Source organism: Bufo gargarizans, chromosome 1, assembly GCF_014858855.1.
Source record: "Bufo gargarizans isolate SCDJY-AF-19 chromosome 1, ASM1485885v1, whole genome shotgun sequence".
In the NCBI taxonomy this organism is placed as follows: domain Eukaryota; kingdom Metazoa; phylum Chordata; class Amphibia; order Anura; family Bufonidae; genus Bufo; species Bufo gargarizans.
Genome location: NC_058080.1, coordinates 560,853,751 through 560,871,708, shown reverse-complemented (window position 1 = coordinate 560,871,708; position 17,958 = coordinate 560,853,751).

The window sequence follows — 17,958 nt, the reverse complement described above, 5'->3', positions numbered from 1 at the left end:
ATACTTCGAACAGAACAATTGGACTAATGAATGGGGAGATCAGCTAATCTATCTGAGGTACCGGGATGGTTCTAGCTTTGTTAAAAAGAGGTTGTCATTTAATAGACTAGGTATGATTTTCAAATTTTAAATGAATCATAGGATAACCCCTTTAACGTAATGCAGTTTTGCTGTATGTTTCGCCTTTTCTTGAAGAAAACGTACCATAAATGTAGGTATATTTTTTTTGCTGCACCAAAAACGCAGCACAGCTGCGATGTGTGGCAGCCCCCTGAGGATATATTCACAGAACAGTGTAAAAAATGGCCATTAAAAATGGACAGTTTTTCATGGCCATTCTGCATCCATGTGTGCACCTATTTTCTGGTCGGTTGTCCGTTTTGCATCCGTTTTCATGGCCAGATGAATCTCATATTTTTTTTTTAACATCCCAACCCCTGCAGTGCCCTCAGTATACCCCATAGTGTACCAAGTATAAATAATGGCCAGCATTTTGCCCCAGTATCTATAATGGCTACATGTAGTGCTCCAGTGTCTATAAAATGTCCCCAATAGTGTCCCGTGTATATAAAATTCCCCCAATACTGTTATAGAGGGGAACTATTGGGACCCTTATTTATACTGGGGGCACTATTGGTCCAAGTATAAAATGCCACCCGTATAAAAATTTCCCCCCAATAGTGTCCTGCCGTATTTAAAATGACCACCAATAGTGCCCTCACTGTATATTAAATGCCTTCCAATATTGGTTCCCAGCATTAAATGGTCTGAAAAAAAGTACTCACCTTTTCTACTTTAACGCACTAACACTCACTCTGTTCTGGAGGGAAAAAGAAGGACCTGATGCTCCCAGCCTCATCACGCCATGACGCTGGGAGCGTGAGGTCCTTCCTGTTCACTCCAGTGCAGAGTGAGTGTTAGTGTGTTCAAGTGGATGATGTAATTTTTTTTTTTATACAAGCAGAAATGTCGATGTACTAATGAGCGCTCCACAATGGAATCGCTCATTAGTAATGCCCGCACTGCCCTTTTTTAATGTCTTGAAAAGAGGACATGTTCAGCAAAAAGAGGACATGTTCAACTTAACCAGTTTTCCTTTTCACCAATCTTAATAAATGTCCCCCATGAGGAGGAACCTTTCAGGTAGTGTCTATGTTAAGGCTCGTGCACATGACCGTATGTATTTTGAAGTTCACAAAACACAGATCCGCAAAAAATACGGATGACGTCCATGTGCATTCTATATTTTGTGGAACAGAACAGTTGGACAATGTGTACAATAATAGGACATGTTCTATTTCTCTGCGGAACAAAGATACGGAAATGGAATGCACGCGGAGTAACTCATTGAAATTAATGGTTTCACACAGGCCGGAAAAAAACAACCCCTAAAGTTACTTAAAAGAAAAAAACACAATATACTACCTAATTTCTCTAGCACTGCTGTCTGCAGCACTGGTTCGGTACTCCTGCCAACTACTGTCCTCAGCAGTTTACAGCTGCACGTACACACTGTGATGTGTACAGTGAAATGTCTAGAATAAGCACCTGACCACTTCTGTCAATCCAATCTCTGTGATCAGATGTGGCCTGATGAATATAGTGATTGACTGCAGCAGTGTGTCATATCTGGGCATGTCACCTTTGCTGTTTGTAAACAAACAGTGCCAGGAGTACCAGAGTAAGACCTCATGCACACGACCGTTGTTTGGGTCCGCATCCAAGCCGCAGATTTTGCGGCTCGGGTGCGGACCTATTCACTTCAATGGGGCCGCAAAAAATGCGGACAGCACTCCGTTGCTCCGTTCCGTGGCCCCACAAAAAAAATATAACATGTCCTATTCTTGTCCGTTTTGCGGACAAGAATGGGCATTTCTACAATGGGTTTGCGGACCGCAAAAAAACGACACGGTCGTGTGCATGAGGACTAACACTGCAGAAAACTGCACTGGAGAAGCGGATAAGTATGTTTTTTTAAAGTAATTGTAAGGCCCCTTTCACACGGGCGTTGCGGGAAAATGTGCGGGTGCGTTACGGGAACACCCGCGATTTTTCCGCGCGAGTGCAAAACATTGTAATGCGTTTTGCACTTGCATGAGAAAAATCGCGCGTGTTTGGTACCCAAACCCGAACTTCTTCACAGAAGTTCGGGCTTGGGATCGGTGTTCTGTAGATTGTATTATTTTCCCTTATAACATGGTTATAAGGGAAAATAATAGCAATCTGAATACAGAATGCATAGTACAATAGTGCTGGAGGGGTTAATTTTTTTTTTTATAATTTAACTCACCTTAGTCCACTTGCTCGCGTAGCCGGCATCTCCTTCTGCCTTCATCTTAGCTTTTTGTAGCAACAAGGACCTTTGGTGACGTCACAGTCATCACATGATCCATCACCATGGTAAAAGATCATGTGATGGATCATGTGATGACTGTGACGTCACCAAAGGTCCTTGTTGCTACAAAAAGCTAAGATCAAGACAGAAGGAGATGCCGGGCTGCGCGAGCAAGTGGACTAAGGTGAGTTAAATTATTTTAATTTTTTTTAACCCTTCCAGCGCTATTTTACTATGCATTCTGTATTCAGAATGCTATTATTTTCCCTTATAACCATGTTATAAGGGAAAATAATAATGATCGGGTCTCCATCCCAATCGTCTCCTAGCAACCGTGCGTGAAAATCGCACCACATCCGCACTTGATTGCGGATGCTTGCGATTTTCACGCAACCCCATTCACTTCTATGGGGCCTGCGTTGCGTGGATTATCGCACCGCAACGCACAAAGAGGAGCATGCTGCGATTTTCACGCAACGCATAAGTGATGCGTAAAAATCACCGCTCATGTGAACAGCCCCATAGAAATGAATTGGTCAGGATTCAGTGCGGGTGCAATGCGTTCACTTCACGCATTGCACCCGCGCGGAATACTCGCTCGTGTGAAAGGGGCGTAAGGGTTTCCAAGATTTTTAATGATCCCAGACAACTGCTTTAAAGGTACACACACAACCTGAAAGGATCCACTCCATGTATGCAGCAGAAAAATAACAGCTACAGACACAGCACAGACAAGTACACTTTTGGGCATTTTCCTAGCGTAAACAATCGGGGAGATTTATCAAAACTGGTGTAAAGGAAAACTGGTTTGATTGCCCATAGCAACCAGTCATATTTCACCTTTTATTTTTCAGAGCTCCTTTGGAAAATGAAAGGTGAAATCTGATTGGTTGCTGTGGGCAACCAACCCAATTTTTCTTCACACCAGTTTTTATAAACCACCCCCAATATATTCAGACAGAAGAAAACAGACAGGGGCACATTTACTAAAGTGTTTGCATCTGTTTTAGCCCCAAAAAATGCTGTCTTATTTTTTTAGTCCCATTTCCTACAGAAATTACACCTGTTTTGAAGGATTTTGCGCCTTATTCATCGCTGGGGCTCCGATCGATGATCGGTAATCATTGGGGCCCACTGGCCACCAATGAATCTATAGTACTACAGGGGAGGGAGGGGGGGCCGGCCGCACTGGCCACCAATGTGTTAAATACAGGGAGGGGGAGGGGGGGTCTGCCCCCTGCTGCCTGGCAGCACCTGCCAGGCAGCAGGGGGCAGTCATACACACAGTTCTTTGAGTATATTCTAACCTGAAGCGTCCCCATCACCATGGGAACGCCTCTGTGTTAGAATATACTGTCGGATCTGAGTTTCACGATCGAACTCAAATCCGACAGTATATTCTAACATAGAGGCGTTCCCATGGTGATGGGGACGCTTCAAGTTAAAATATACCATCGGATTGGAGAAAACTCTGATCCAATGGTATAAAAGGGACTCCTGATTTTAGATTGAAAGTCAATGGGGGACGGATCCGTTTGCAATTGCACCATATTGTGTCAACATCAAACGGATCCGTCCCCATTGACTTGCATTGTAATTCAAGACGGATCCGTTTGGCCAGGCGGACACCAAAACGACTTTTTTTTCATGTTTGTGGATCCTCCAAAAATCAAGGAAGACCCACGAACGGAAAAACCGTCACGGATCACGGACCTACGGACCCCGTTTTTGTGGACCTTAAAAAAAAACGGTCGTGTGCATGAGGCCTAATGCCTCATTCACACGTCAGTGTTCGGTCAGTGATTTCCATCAGTGATTCGTGAGCCAAAACCAGGTCCGGCTCTAAACACAGAACAGGCAGAACAGGAGCAGATCTTTCCCTTATACGTTATGTCTGTGGAGGCTTCTCTTCTGGTTTTGGCTCACAAATCAGTGATGGAAATCACTGACCAAACACTGAAGTGTGAACGAGGCCTTAGTTTCATGTCATCAGTAAAAGTCCCAAGACAGACAATCAGGATGATATATTGGAGCTGCTATGTCAACCATCTGACACTAGTCATTTTTTTTCATACAAGTGAACAAAGGGAGATAAGGGGAAAGGGAGAGGGGGAGGGAAAGGAGGGGTTATGGGGGGGGGGGGGTTTAGTAACATAACACAGCTTAACTTAGAAACCATAACTTAACACCCAGCAAACTGCAGGATGGGTAGAACACAAAAGCACAACATGATCATCCCAGTGAGCCATCAGACAAATTCATGTCCCTGAGATTGCCTGATTGCCTAATAAAACATGTGTCTGATACCAGGATGTGAAATATGAAGAGACCACGGCACTCGTTTTCAAGTAATCAAAAGTGGTTCATTTATTGTCCATCCCAAAATTGGATCTTTTTGACAAAGGCCATTGTCAAAAAGATCCAATTTTGGGATGGACAATAAATGAACCACTTCTGATTACTTGAAAACCAGTTCCGTGGTCTCTTCATATTTCAGATTGATTATTTCCACTGAGCACCAACAGCTATACAAGGAGTGCCATTCACTATAATTATTATTGATACCAGGAGGTGAGCTGAAAACATTCCTGAATAGACCTTTTGACCTCGAGGGGCAGTATAGCTATAAAGCTTTCCTAGCAAGTAAAGAACTGCTTGACATGGATCTCCTTCCTGGAAGAGGAAGATGCCTCCATCAAGTCCATCTTCATTAAGAAGGATACTTGCTCGAGAAATAGCTTTAACGGTGGGGGTGTGGAGTAGATCCAGGTATAGAGGATGGTCTTGATTCTTGCAGCTTCTATCAGACATAATAATTTCCGACTACCAGGGGTGCACCTTGTGATAGTTGGGTCAATGTATCCAAAGATGGCCCATATAGGATCTAGGTGCTGCTGACATCAGATAGGTAGCAGTAAATGTGTGACGGCCCCATTTATTATAGAATGGGATTTGACCGCATTCCAGCAAACAATGCAGAGTCGGCCAGACACAAATCGCTGCATGTTGGGCGGTTTGTGTCCAGAGTCGGCCCGACATTGTCTGGTGGAAAAGCCCAACGGAATTCACACCAGAGGTGTGGAACTAGCCTCAATAAATACTCGGCTAAAGAAAGACAGCCGAATGAAACACGTCAGTCTCATTTTACGTGAGTTTGATAAATGTGCCCCACAGTTTTTAATTTTAAACAGCAGCAGGGGTTGTCCGAGATATTTCATTATCTCAGACAACCACTTTAAAGGCTGTATAGTTCTTGCATCCCGGAGGGATCTGAGTTATATTAAACTGATGGCCCACCGAACTTAAGCTACTTTCACACTTGCGGCAGAGTGATCCGGCAAGCAGTTCCGTCGCAGACCCACTGAAATGAATGGGTCATGATTCAGTGCGGGTGCTTTTGTTCATGTCACGAATTGTACTCGCATGGAAAACTCGCTTGTGTGAAAGAGGCCTAATCCCTCCTTGTCCCTTTCCTGTTCTCTGAACATTTGCAACAAGGGTTTCACCGCCTAAAAATATCTACACACCAGGGAACAGTAGAGCCAGGTACACAGCATCTATTATTTTTCATGCCATAGCCAGACTGGAAGTGGAAAAATATACTTTATAAACCTGGTTTTCTTTCTTAGGCCATGTGCAGACATTGTGGTATCTGGCTTTATATACAGCCGAAAACTGGTACAATACTGCTGGCAATGCATGTGATTGTTTTTTGACGCCTATACTATATAACAGTGAATGTCTTATTGTCTGTCCTCCAGAGGCATACAAATGCCTATACAGGATCCAAAATTTGCAATTTGACGGATTTTATTTTATATATTTTTATTTGGCATTTTACTAAATAATTCTAGTTGGGAAGGTCTAGTGGAGCAGTTGCCCATAGCAACGAATCACATTACGAGTTTCATTTTCAATGGGCCCTTGGGAAGATGAAACTGATATCTGATTGGTTCCTATAGGCAATTGCCTGATTTTCTCTTTTACACCAGTTTAGATAAATCATTCCCCACTGCATCACATGCTTTTTGGACACATATTAAAGTTTTCAGTCATATCTCTCGAAGAGGGGCGGAAAATGGCAGTTGATCTTTTTGACTTCAGTGGGATTCTTAGGCCCTACTGAGAAGTCTTGAAAAGTAAAACCAAGTCCAGTGGAGGCTTAAGGCCACTATGGCCATAACAGTTTGATTTCACATGAGGGCAAGGATTGGCCACCTGGCCCTCCTTGGAACTAACCCAATGAACACACAGACAGACCATCAAGACAGACACTTTGGGGCACATTTATTAAAACTGTTATTTTATACGCTGGTCTTAATGAAGGCCCATAGCTGACGTCTAAAACATCGGTCTTAATAAAGGCTCCCTATAATTTTTATTTATATAGCGCCAACCAAAAAAAATATCATATATTACATAGCAACCAACAATTAAAACAAGAAGAATGAGAGCCCTGCTCACAAGAATGTACTATCTATAAGGAAAAAGTGGTGAGATAAAAGGCAAAAAGTGCTTGTTTTGTACAGTAGTCCAGCCAATCTGTCACCACTAGAGTTGAGCGAACACCTGGATGTTCGGGTTCGAGAAGTTCGGCCGAACATCCCGGAAATGTTCGGGTTCGGGATCCGAACCCGATCCGAACTTCGTCCCGAACCCGAACCCCATTGAAGTCAATGGGGACCCGAACTTTTCGGCACTAAAAAGGCTGTAAAACAGCCCAGGAAAGAGCTAGAGGGCTGCAAAAGGCAGCAACATGTAGGTAAATCCCCTGCAAACAAATGTGGATAGGGAAATGAATTAAAATAAAAATTAAATAAATAAAAATTAACCAAAATCAATTGGAGAGAGGTTCCATAGCAGAGAATCTGGCTTCCCGTCACCCACCACTGGAACAGTCCATTCTCAGATATTTAGGCCCCGGCACCCAGGCAGAGGAGAGAGGTCCCGTAACAGAGAATCTGTCTTCATGTCAGCAGAGAATTAGTCTGCATGTCATAGCAGAGAATGAGGCTTCACGTCAGCCACCACTGCAACAGTCCATTGGCATATATTTAGGCCCAGCACCCAGGCAGAGGAGGGAGGTCCCGTAACAGAGAATCTGTCTTCATGTCAGCAGAGAATTAGTCTGCATGTCATAGCAGAGAATGAGGCTTCACGTCAGCCACCACTGCAACAGTCCATTGGCATATATTTAGGCCCAGCACACACACAGGCAGAGGAGAGAGGTCCCGTAACAGAGAATCTGGCTTCATGTCAGCAGAGAATCAGTCTGCATGTCATAGCAGAGAATGAGGCTTCACGTCAGCCACCACTGCAACAGTCCATTGGCATATATTTAGGCCCAGCACACACACAGGCAGAGGAGAGAGGTCCCGTAACAGAGGATCTGGCTTCATGTCAGCAGAGAATCAGTCTGCATGTCATAGCAGAGAATCAGGCTTCACGTCAGCCACCACTGCAACAGTCCATTGTCATAAATTTAGGCCCAGCACCCAGGCAGAGGAGAGAGGTCCCGTAACAGACAATCTGGCTTCATGTCAGCAGAGAATCAGTCTGCATGTCATAGCAGAGAATGAGGCTTCACGTCACCCACCACTGCAACAGTCCATTGGCATATATTTAGGCCTAGCACACAGGCAGAGCAGAGAGGTCCCGTAACAGACAATCTGGCTTCATGACAGCAGAGAATCAGTCTGCATGTCATAGCAGAGAATGAGGCTTCACGTCACCCACCACTGCAACAGTCCATTGGCATATATTTAGGCCTAGCACACAGGCAGAGCAGAGAGGTCCCGTAACAGACGATCTGGCTTCATGTCAGCAGAGAATCAGTCTGCATGTCATAGCAGAGAATGAGGCTTCACGTCAGCCACCACTGCAACAGTCCATTGGCATATATTTAGGCCTAGCACACAGGCAGAGGAGAGAGGTCCCGTAACAGACAATCTGGCTTCATGTCAGCAGAGAATCAGTCTGCATGTCATAGCAGAGAATGAGGCTTCACGTCAGCCACCACTGCAACAGTCCATTGGCATATATTTAGGCCCAGCACCCAGGCAGAGGAGGGAGGTCCCGTAACAGACAATCTGGCTTCATGTCAGCAGAGAATCAGTCTGCATGTCATAGCAGAGAATGAGGCTTCACGTCACCCACCACTGCAACAGTCCATTGGCATATATTTAGGCCCAGCACCCAGGCAGAGGAGGGAGGTCCCGTAACAGAGAATCTGTCTTCATGTCAGCAGAGAATTAGTCTGCATGTCATAGCAGAGAATGAGGCTTCACGTCAGCCACCACTGCAACAGTCCATTGGCATATATTTAGGCCCAGCACCCAGGCAGAGGAGGGAGGTCCCGTAACAGAGAATCTGTCTTCATGTCAGCAGAGAATTAGTCTGCATGTCATAGCAGAGAATGAGGCTTCACGTCAGCCACCACTGCAACAGTCCATTGGCATATATTTAGGCCCAGCACACACACAGGCAGAGGAGAGAGGTCCCGTAACAGACAATCTGGCTTCATGTCAGCAGAGAATTAGTCTGCATGTCATAGCAGAGAATGAGGCTTCACGTCAGCCACCACTGCAACAGTCCATTGGCATATATTTAGGCCCAGCACACACACAGGCAGAGGAGAGAGGTCCCGTAACAGAGAATCTGTCTTCATGTCAGCAGAGAATTAGTCTGCATGTCATAGCAGAGAATGAGGCTTCACGTCAGCCACCACTGCAACAGTCCATTGGCATATATTTAGGCCCAGCACACACACAGGCAGAGGAGAGAGGTCCCGTAACAGACAATCTGGCTTCATGTCAGCAGAGAATTAGTCTGCATGTCATAGCAGAGAATGAGGCTTCACGTCAGCCACCACTGCAACAGTCCATTGGCATATATTTAGGCCCAGCACACACACAGGCAGAGGAGAGAGGTCCCGTAACAGAGAATCTGTCTTCATGTCAGCAGAGAATTAGTCTGCATGTCATAGCAGAGAATCAGGCTTCACGTCACCCACCACTGCAACAGTCCATTGGCATATATTTAGGCCCAGCACCCAGGCAGAGGAGGGAGGTCCCGTAACAGAGAATCTGTCTTCATGTCAGCAGAGAATTAGTCTGCATGTCATAGCAGAGAATGAGGCTTCACGTCACCCACCACTGCAACAGTCCATTGGCATATATTTAGGCCTAGCACACAGGCAGAGGAGAGGTTCATTCAACTTTGGGTAGCCTCGCAATATAATGGTAAAATGAAAATAAAAATAGGATTGAATGAGGAAGTGCCCTGGAGTCCAATAATATATGGTTATGGGGAGGTAGTTAATGTCTAATCTGGACAAGGGACGGACAGGTCCTGTGGGATCCATGCCTGGTTCATTTTTATGAACGTCAGCTTGTCCACATTGGCTGTAGACAGGCGGCTGCGTTTGTCTGTAATGACGCCCCCTGCCGTGCTGAATACACGTTCAGACAAAACGCTGGCTGCCGGGCAGGCCAGCACCTCCAAGGCATAAAAGGCTAGCTCTGGCCACGTGGACAATTTAGAGACCCAGAAGTTGAATGGGGCCGAACCATCAGTCAGTACGTGGAGGGGTGTGCACACGTACTGTTCCACCATGTTAGTGAAATGTTGCCTCCTGCTAACACGTTGCGTATCAGGTGGTGGTGCAGTTAGCTGTGGCGTGTTGACAAAAGTTTTCCACATCTCTGCCATGCTAACCCTGCCCTCAGAGGAGCTGGCCGTGACACAGCTGCCTTGGCGACCTCTTGCTCCTCCTCTGCCTTGGCCTTGGGCTTCCACTTGTTCCCCTGTGACATTTGGGAATGCTCTCAGTAGCGCGTCTACCAACGTGCGCTTGTACTCGCGCATCTTCCTATCACGCTCCAGTGCAGGAAGTAAGGTGGGCACATTGTCTTTGTAGCGTGGATCCAGCAGGGTGGCAACCCAGTAGTCCGCACAGGTTAAAATGTGGGCAACTCTGCTGTCGTTGCGCAGGCACTGCAGCATGTAGTCGCTCATGTGTGCCAGGCTGCCCAGGGGTAAGGACAAGCTGTCCTCTGTGGGAGGCGTATCGTCATCGTCCTGCCTTTCCCCCCAGCCACGCACCAGTGATGGACCCGAGCTGCGTTGGGTGCCACCCCGCTGTGACCATGCTTCATCCTCATCCTCCTCCACCTCCTCCTCATCCTCGTCCTCCTCGTCCTCCAGTAGTGGGCCCTGGCTGGCCACATTTGTACCTGGCCTCTGCTGTTGCCAAAAACCTCCCTCTGAGTCACTTCGAAGAGACTGGCCTGAAAGTGCTAAAAATGACCCCTCTTCCTCCTCCTCCTCCTCCTGGGCCACCTCCTCTTCCATCATCGCCCTAAGTGTTTTCTCAAGGAGACATAGAAGTGGTATTGTAACGCTGATAACGGTGTCATCGCCACTGGCCATGTTGGTGGAGTACTCGAAACAGCGCAACAGGGCACACAGGTCTCGCATGGAGGCCCAGTCATTGGTGGTGAAGTGGTGCTGTTCTGTAGTGCGACTGACCCGTGCGTGCTGCAGCTGAAACTCCACTATGGCCTGCTGCTGCTCGCACAGTCTGTCCAGCATGTGCAAGGTGGAGTTCCACCTGGTGGGCACGTCGCATATGAGGCGGTGAGCGGGAAGGCCGAAGTTACGCTGTAGCGCAGACAGGCGAGCAGCAGCAGGATGTGAACGCCGGAAGCGCGAACAGACGGCCCGCACTTTATGCAGCAGCTCTGACATGTCGGGGTAGTTGTGAATGAACTTCTGCACCACCAAATTCAGCACATGCGCCAAGCAAGGGATGTGCGTCAAATTGGCTAGTCCCAGAGCTGCAACGAGATTTCGCCCATTATCACACACCACCAGGCCGGGCTTGAGGCTCACCGGCAGCAACCACTCGTCGGTCTGTTGTTCTATACCCCGCCACAACTCCTGTGCGGTGTGGGGCCTGTCCCCCAAACATATGAGTTTCAGAATGGCCTGCTGACGTTTACCCCGGGCTGTGCTGAAGTTGGTGGTGAAGGTGTGTGGCTGACTGGATGAGCAGGTGGAAGAAGAGGAGGAGGAAGCCGAGAAGGAGGAGGTGGCAACAGGAGGCAAAGAATGTTGCCCTGCGATCCTTGGCGGCGGAAGGACGTGCGCCAAACAGCTCTCCGCCTGGGGCCCAGCTGCCACTACATTTACCCAGTGTGCAGTTAGGGAGATATAGCGTCCCTGGCCGTGCTTACTGGTCCACGTATCTGTGGTTAGGTGGACCTTGCCACAGATGGCGTTGCGCAGTGCACACTTGATTTTATCGGATACTTGGTTGTGCAGGGAAGGCACGGCTCTCTTGGAGAAGTAGTGCCGGCTGGGAACAACATACTGTGGGACAGCAAGCGACATGAGCTGTTTGAAGCTGTCTGTGTCCACCAGCCTAAATGACAGCATTTCATAGGCCAGTAGTTTAGAAATGCTGGCATTCAGGGCCAGGGATCGAGGGTGGCTAGGTGGGAATTTACGCTTTCTATCAAATGTTTGTGAGATGGAGAGCTGAACGCTGGCGTGTGACATGGTTGAGACGCTTGGTGACGGAGGTGGTGGTGGTGGTGTTGGTGGTACATCCCCTGTTTGCTGGGCGGCAGGTGCCAACGTTCCTCCAGAGGCGGAGGAAGAGGCCGAGGCGGCAGCAGCAGAATAGGCCGAGGCGGCAGCAGCAGAAGAGGTAGCAGGGGGAGCCTGAGTGACTTCCTTGGTTTTAAGGTGTTTACTCCACTGCAGTTCATGCTTTGCATGCAGGTGCCTGGTCATGCAGGTTGTGCTCAGGTTCAGAACGTTAATGCCTCGCTTCAGGCTCTGATGGCACAGCGTGCAAACCACTCGGGTCTTGTCGTCAGCACATTGTTTGAAGAAGTGCCATGCCAGGGAACTCCTTGAAGCTGCCTTTGGGGTGCTCGGTCCCAGATGGCGGCGGTCAGTAGCAGGCGGAGTCTCTTGGCGGCGGGTGTTCTGCTTTTGCCCACTGCTCCCTCTTTTGCTACGCTGTTGGCTCGGTCTCACCACTGCCTCTTCCTCCGAACTGTGAAAGTCAGTGGCACGACCTTCATTCCATGTGGGGTCTAGGACCTCATCGTCCCCTGCATCGTCTTCCACCCAGTCTTGATCCCTGACCTCCTGTTCAGTCTGCACACTGCAGAAAGACGCAGCAGTTGGCACCTGTGTTTCGTCATCATCAGAGACATGCTGAGGTGGTATTCCCATGTCCTCATCATCAGGAAACATAAGTGGTTGTGCGTCAGTGCATTCTATGTCTTTCACCGCTGGGGAAGGGCTAGGTGGATGCCCTTGGGAAACCCTGCCAGCGGAGTCTTCAAACAGCATAAGAGACTGCTGCATAACTTGAGGCTGAGACAGTTTCCCTGGTATGCATGGGGGTGATGTGACAGACTGATGGGGTTGGTTTTCAGGCGCCATCTGTGCGCTTTCTGCAGAAGACTGGGTGGGAGATAATGTGAACGTGCTGGATCCACTGTCGGCCACCCAATTGACTAATGCCTGTACCTGCTCAGGCCTTACCATCCTTAGAACGGCATTGGGCCCCACCATATATCGCTGTAAATTCTGGCGGCTACTGGGACCTGAGGTAGTTGGTACACTAGGACGTGTGGATGTGGCAGAACGGCCACGTCCTCTCCCAGCACCAGAGGGTCCACTAACACCACCACGACCATGTCCACGTCCGCGTCCCTTACTAGATGTTTTTCTCATTGTTATGGTTCACCACAACAACAAATATATTATTTGGCCCAATGTATTGTATTCAAATTCAGCGGGATATAAATTTGAGGCCTAGTATTTAGGCGCTGGGTGACCGGTATGGATTTAGTGACAGAATTAGACTTGGAAATGCACAGAAGCGTGTGTGTGAAGTTATTCTGAATGACCCTATGTGCACCTTCAATATGATCTACCCTTTTAGGGATAGATTTCAAATAGCTCTGATATAGCAGAAACGACTAAATTATGAAATTGCTAAATTGGGAATTGTATTTCAACCCAGAACAAAAAATGTGCTTTGACGGACACTAAATAACTTTCCCAGCCACAACAGGACAGCGGTAACGAGAGATTTAGCGGGATATAAATTTGAGGCCTAGTATTTAGGCGCTGGGTGACAGGTATGGGTTTAGTGACAGAATTAGATTTGGAAATGCACAGTAGCGGGTGTGTGAAGTTATTCTGAATGACCCTATGTGCACCTTGAATATTATATACCCTTTTAGGGATAGATTTCAAATAGCTCTGATATAGCAGAAACCACTAAATTATGAAATTGCTAAATTGGGAATTGTATTTCAACCCAGAACAAGAAATGTGCTTGAACGGACACTAAATAACTCGCCCAGCTACAGCACTAGGGACAGATTTAGCGGGATATAAATTTGAGGCCTAGTATTTAGGCGCTGGGTGACAGGTATGGGTTTAGTGCCAGAATTAGACTTGGAAATACACAGTAGCGGGTGTGTGTGAAGTTATTCTGAATGACCCAATGTGCACCTTGAATATTATATACCCTTTTAGGGATAGATTTCAAATAGCTCTGATATAGCAGAAACCACTAAATTATGAAATTGCTAAATTGGGAATTGTATTTCAACCCAGAACAAGAAATGTGCTTGAACGGACACTAAATAACTCGCCCAGCTACAGCACTAGGGACAGATTTAGCGGGATATAAATTTGAGGCCTAGTATTTAGGCGCTGGGTGACAGGTATGGGTTTAGTGCCAGAATTAAACTTGGAAATACACAGTAGCGGGTGTGTGTGAAGTTATTCTGAATGACCCAATGTGCACCTTGAATATTATATACCCTTTTAGGGATAGATTTCAAATAGCTCTGATATAGCAGAAACCACTAAATTATGAAATTGCTAAATTGGGAATTGTATTTCAACCCAGAACAAGAAATGTGCTTGAACGGACACTAAATAACTCGCCCAGCTACAGCACTAAGGACAGATTTAGCGGGATATAAATTTGAGGCCTAGTATTTAGGCGCTGGGTGACAGGTATGGGTTTAGTGCCAGAATTAGACTTGGAAATACACAGTAGCGGGTGTGTGTGAAGTTATTCTGAATGACCCAATGTGCACCTTGAATATTATATACCCTTTTAGGGATAGATTTCAAATAGCTCTGATATAGCAGAAACCACTAAATTATGAAATTGCTAAATTGGGAATTGTATTTCAACCCAGAACAAGAAATGTGCTTGAACGGACACTAAATAACTCGCCCAGCTACAGCACTAGGGACAGATTTAGCTGGATATAAATTTGAGGCCTAGTATTTAGGCGCTGGGTGACAGGTATGGGTTTAGTGCCAGAATTAGACTTGGAAATACACAGTAGCGGGTGTGTGTGAAGTTATTCTGAATGACCCAATGTGCACCTTGAATATTATATACCCTTTTAGGGATAGATTTCAAATAGCTCTGATATAGCAGAAACCACTAAATTATGAAATTGCTAAATTGGGAATTGTATTTCAACCCAGAACAAGAAATGTGCTTGAACGGACACTAAATAACTCGCCCAGCTACAGCACTAAGGACAGATTTAGCGGGATATAAATTTGAGGCCTAGTATTTAGGCGCTGGGTGACCGGTATGGATTTAGTGACAGAATTAGACTGGGATATGGCCAAAAAATAAACAGACTATTGCTGGTTAAATGCACTTGGTGTGACAGCTTCACCCTGATGTAGGCTTTAGCCAAAAAACAACCACACCATTGAGGGTTAAATGCACTTGGTGACAGGCGCAGCTTGCCCCTGATTTAGTATATGGCCAAAAAATGAACAGACTATTGCTGGTTAAATGCACTTGGTGTGACAGCTTCACCCTGATGTAGGCTTTAGCCAAAAAACAACCACACCATTGAGGGTTAAATGCACTTGGTGACAGGCGCAGCTTGCCCCTGATTTTGTATATGGCCAAAAAATGAACAGACTATTGCTGGTTAAATGCACTTGGTGTGACAGCTTCACCCTGATGTAGGCTTTAGCCAAAAAACAACCACACCATTGAGGGTTAAATGCACTTGGTCGCAGCTTGTGCTGGCGCACCACAAGACACAAAATGGCCGCCGATCACCCCAGAAAAATGTGACTGACAAACGGTCTGGGCAGCCTAAAAACAGTGAGCAATTGAGGATCAGCAGCTCAATGATCCACAGCTGCAGATCGATCAGTTAATCAAGTCCTTTGGAGGAGTTAATCTGCCTAATCTCGCCCTACTGTCGCAGCCGCAACCTCTCCCTACGCTAATCAGAGCAGAGTGACGGGCGGCGCTATGTGACTCCAGCTTAAATAGAGGCTGGGTCACATGGTGCTCTGGCCAATCACAGCCATGCCAATAGTAGGCATGGCTGTGATGGCCTCTTGGGGCAAGTAGTATGACGCTTGTTGATTGGCTGCTTTGCAGCCTTTCAAAAAGCGCCAAGAAAGCGTCACAAAAGCGCGAAGAAAGCGACGAACACCGAACCCGAACCCGGACTTTTACGAAAATGTCCGGGTTCGGGTCCGTGTCACGGACACCCCAAAATTCGGTACGAACCCGAACTATACAGTTCGAGTTCGCTCATCCCTAGTCACCACGATCCTGGACCATTATCTACAGTAATATATGCGTAGTACTGCAGATAAGGAGTCCAGATCTCTATTTTTTTTCCTACTGCCCCCCATTCATCTTCTTTGAGCAGTAAGAGCTGTGCTAAAATACTGTACATTGCTGTGACTACTGTGCATGCGTTAATGGTTAATGAGTGCTCTCCATTATGTTAGAACAGCATAGCAGTCCTGTGTATTTCACTGCAGCTTTGAACACTGACAGTGATGGATTTTTGGATGCCCCAATTTTCGTTGGTAAGATTTTCTTTAACAAAATAGCGGTGTTATGGACTATTGATACAAAATAGATACTTGCTTGTTGAGGACTATGTTTAGCTAAGATGGCGGCCAGGCATTCAGCCAACACCTATAAACTAGAATCTTACTTTGTGTTTTATCATGTGTTTCTTTGTGGTTTCCGTTCAGCTCAAGCAAGCAGTTACAAAGAAAGAAGAAGTAACGGTTTCACCCATGAGCAAGGGGGGAGGGGGGAGGAATTTCCTCTGGCCGTCAAGGTTACAGAAAAGTATAGAGTTCATAGCCAATAGAAAAGATATACTTTATCTTACACCCCCCCCTCCCACTCCTTCCTGTCGTGAAACCTATGTATTGTCTGCTGTTTCAGAAATAAAGCAGAGATCTTGTTTTAACTCCAAGTAGTGAGTTGTCTGTCTGATCTCTCCGTGCACGTACATTAATTAATTTGGAGCAGTACATCAACCGAACTGGCAGCTTGGCCAGAACCAGAACAGCGGAGTAAACATAAAGCTGAATGAGCCAGTCACCAGCTGTTATCTGTAGTGCTTTGAGTTTGTGGCTTGTTATAAATATTGCTGGATTATGGATTAGGTTCTGAATAATAAGGTTGAAGGGGGAAGATGGGGAGAAGAGTTAGATAATGGGGTTGTGATAGACCACCCTAAAAAGATATGTTTTTAGGGAACAACTAAAACTGTAGATGTTGGGAATTAACCTGACGTACTTTTTGCTTTATAAGATGCACCTGATGATAAGACGCACCTCAGGTTTTGGAGGAGGAAAAAAATAAATAACATTTTCATCAGACCCCATATCAGATCCTCAGATCAGACCCCCATATCAGATTCTCAGATCAGACCCCCAAATCAGGACCTCACATCGGACCACCACATCAGAAACTCACATTAGACCCCCATATTAGGACCTCACATCAGACCTCCATGTCAGACTCCCATCAGACCTTCATGCCAGACCCCCATCAAACCTCAAATCAGGCTTCCATACTAGACCCCTATCAGACTTCCATGCCACACCCCTATCAGACCTCAGATGAGAAATAAAATAAAGAACTTCGCTTACATCTCCTGCTTCGCCGCTCCTCTTCAGATCTGGCGATGGCTCCTCCAGTCTTGCTCCCTTGTCTTCTCCAGCCTGACTGTGTGCAGCGTCTGGTCATAGTGCGCTCTACGTCCTGACACTGTGCGTGGTCAGGACCTGCAGTGCAGCGCAGCCCCAGGGAAGAAGACAAGGGAGGCAGTGCTCAAAGGCTTCTCCCATTCCCGACATCTAATGCATTCCATTATGGAAGTGCTCACTAGTATTTGCTTTATAAGACACAGGATCATTTTCCCCTGAGGATCTGATATGGGGGTCTGTGGATCTGATATGGGGGTCTGATTTGAGGATCTGATATGGGGGTTTGATTTGAGGATCTGATATAGGGGTTTGATTTGAGGTCTGATATGGGGATCTGATTTGAGGTCTGATATGGGGGTTTGTGATCTCAGGATCCGATATGGGGGGTCTGATCTGAAAGATAAGGGGGGATTTTTTTGTACTGGCACACATTATAAGGGGGTATTATTTGTACTAGCACATATTGGGGGCATTTTTTACTGGCACACATTATAAGGAGAACTATTACTACTGGGGACTACAGGAAACATTACTAGTATGCGCATAATGGGAGTTATAGGCGTCGCTACAGG